The 3276-nt window shown below is 48.8% G+C and overlaps 1 long non-coding RNA gene across 1 annotated transcript; it reads left to right on the plus strand.

Moving 5' to 3' along the window:
• The first annotated feature begins 314 nt into the window (after window positions 1–314).
• Window positions 315–2751, plus strand: LOC147221978 (uncharacterized). Its single transcript, XR_015107816.1, has 2 exons — window positions 315–1077; window positions 2224–2751. It is a non-coding gene; the product is annotated as an uncharacterized LOC147221978 (long non-coding RNA).
• Window positions 2752–3276: the final 525 nt, after the last annotated feature.

Here is a 3276-nt window from a genome sequence, read left to right on the forward strand (position 1 = left end):
TTTTGAACCCTTTTCTTTTCTCGTTGTCGATGTTGCAGGGATCGACCCGCTGAAATATCTCAAACTGTGAGCCCCGTTGAAGGTCGGACAGGGTTTTCGGAGGCGGCGTTTCATTTTGTTTGTATTGCCGTGATTATCACAAGAGAACGACCGTAGCGGCAAGAATGTGTTTAGAGATACGGTGAGAGACGCTATTGTAATAAAGAGTTTCTATGTTTGTAAGACATTTCTGATGCAATGTCATAATAGTGACTGGAGTGTGTGTGTGTGTGTGTGTGTGTGTGAGCATCTGTACACATCCAGGCGGATGATTTAGTGTCATCGTTTAACCTGGAGAGAACCAGGGCAACAAGTGAAAAACAACCAGAACTGGTTGATGTCTCCTCATGTGGACCCTGTGATTGACGGCCAGTGCTTTGGATAAATAGATTTTATTTAAAATACAGGTTAGGACAAACTGTTTCCATGACATTTATCATGAATACATGAGCAAAGAGCTGCATATCCGACCCTCCCAACACACACACACGGGAAGAGCTAGCACTCCCTTGAAAGGCTACTTTGAGAAAAGTGCTTGCGGAGAAGATAAAAACAAACAAAAGTTTCCAGTTCGACGTGATGGGGAGGGGGCAGGGTAGGAAAGGGAGGTCGTTCGCGGCACTTTATAGCGGCATTTCTTACCGACGTCACGTCAGAGCCGCGGTGCCTGCGGAAGAGCTAACCGTTGTTAGCTAGGCTAGGCTAGGCTCGGCAAGGCTCGGCTACGCTAGGCTCGGCTACGCTAGGCTCAGCTACGCTAGGCTAGGCTAGGCTAGGCTAGGCTAAGCTAAGCTAGCGTCCATCGCCAACGGAAGTGCTAACGTCCATCTCTAGCTTTAATACGTAAACATTAGCCTCCGACCCGACGTCATTGCGGGCAGACGTCCTTCCGCCTCACGTCATCCACTCCGCCCGTCTTTTGTTGACACCGAGCGGGACTTCCCACCCACCCCGTCCTCCGGGGCACGGCGGAGTCACTGTCCGCACCCACACGGTCCACGCACGACTCCCCCCACGCAGCGATGTCCGGCGGCGGCGGTAAGTCCACCGGCGGCGCCGGTTCGGTTCTCCACGGAGCGCTTGAAGCAATGCATATGTTGGGTGTTTCGTGTTTGGTATGTCGTTTCCTCCCTTAAAGTGCATTAAAATAAAATGTAAAACAAACTTAACTACACGTTTATATTTCCATGTCATTCCTAAATATAATTTCTGCAAGAAAGTATTTTTTTGGTGCTTGAGAGCAGTGTTAGGGACCACATTAGGAAGCAGGACACTTGTTCTCAAGCATCAAAAAATAAATACTTTCTTGCAGATATGATTTTAATTGGGAATGTCATGAAAAAATGAACTGGTAACAAAGCACTGATTTTTTTTCTTTCATTTTAGTGCATTTTAAGGGTGGAAACAACACACCAAGCACAAGTCCTGCTCCCTAACCTGGTCCCCTGCTTCCTAACCCCTCCAAAAACACCCAAGTTGTAAACCCTGCCATAGAGTTTTGCACTGAAAAAGAAAATGTTGACAGTGATCTGTTGTGTTTCTGACATCAGATGAAGGGGGCTTTGAAAGGGGCCGGCGATGTAACAAACCCACTTTGATGACTTTCTGCGCGTTAAAGCGCCCCAGCGATTGAGGAAGTATTTAAAAATGTGTTCAAAGACCTGCATGTAGTTTTATATCCGCTAAGAGCAAAACACAGCAAAGGACCATTTTACAGATGATTATGATATGAGTTTTCCTTACGCTGTGTTTTCCACGCAGTATTTGTACTTGCAGTGGAATCTCCAGTACAGCTGAAGAAGTATCTGAGACTTTTGCATGACCCTGGACTAAAGTGTCAGCGTGATGAAACAAAATTATTGAGATGCCTTAGAGGCCGCAGCATTCTGGCAAAAACCGTTTTAGATAGATACCCGAAACCTGCATCTACCTCCGCCCGGGTGTTTGACTGTTTCGTCATTGGATGGTTGTCCATGAGTCCATGCGAGAAACCAGATATTGAGACCTCCGTTAGTCCCACAGCAGGGAGGTTTGCGGTGTTGAAGCCGCAAACGGCAAGAGGATCTTCTCTTCCTTTCGGCCAATCAGCTGCCTCCATCTAACCTTCTCCTCTTCTCGCACACCAATGAACTTCATGTCCTCCATCACTCCGTCCACAAAATCTCCTCTCTGGTTCTCCTCTAGACCTCCTGCCTGGCTGCTCCGACCTCAGCATCCTTCTCCAGATCTTCACCGTCCCTCCTCTGTCCATGTCCAAACCATCTCAGTTTGACTCGCATCTCCAGAACATCTAACATGTGTTGTTCCTCTTATGGACTCCATCCACTCCACACCTTCATCTCTGCTATCTCCTGCTCTTCCTCCTGTCTCAAAATCCAGACAACATGGCTGCTCTTCACCTCCATCCTCTCCGGCGTTTTCCTTTCATTCCTCCTCCCGTTTCTTCACCTCTTCTCCCGCCCGCCGCTCTGGAATTTTAACCCGAAGAACTTAAAAACCTTCCGGTGAAGGACAAGCACGGGCAAGCTTCTGGAAAAAGAAAATTCCTCCAGCAGGAAGTTGATCTTTGTGCGACCGTGTGACCGCTTCCCGCCACTAGGTGATGCTAAAAACCCAGAGACGGAAAGATGGGCGGCTTGGAAAAGTAATTCAGGCATGGGAGTGACAACAGAAAGGCAAAATGTGACCAAAATAAATTGGATTTTAATGCAACGTCAGCAGAAAATTGTATTATTGTGTTATGTGTGTGTGCGTTTACTTAACAAACTTCACTTTTGTAACCGTGATAACATTTTTATCAAGTGCGTTGTAAGCGACATCCTGCAAATGTATCGGACCCGGATGGAATTCTCCGGGGGGTTGGAGGACTGATATCTAATGACATCATGCGTCTTCAGGGTCAAACATCTGCTCTCAGTATTTTCCGGTTTTCCAGCCTACAATTTTTAGACGATCGGAAAAAAGAGCCCCTCGGCGCTCGGCTGTAATCGATCATCGGGCCACAGCCTCTGCGATCCCGGCTACGGGAAGCAAATCCCCTGGTTGCTAGGGCAACCAAGGAGGATGGCTTTTTAGCACGAGGCTGCGCAGCATTCCTCTTGACCTGCTGCTGCTGCCGGTTTGGGGGAGGAGCCCCCTCTGCAGAGACGCTCCTCCCGGCTCGCCGTGGGTCCCCAACGCCCCCGGCGTGAGCGTCGGACCCCCTCCCTCCTCTGCCACACGCCACTTTCAGCCCCG

This window comes from Fistularia commersonii, chromosome 21, assembly GCF_037954325.1.
Source record: "Fistularia commersonii isolate RoL2024-O1a breed Wild chromosome 21, RoL_Fcom_v1.0, whole genome shotgun sequence".
In the NCBI taxonomy this organism is placed as follows: Eukaryota; Metazoa; Chordata; class Actinopteri; order Syngnathiformes; family Fistulariidae; genus Fistularia; species Fistularia commersonii.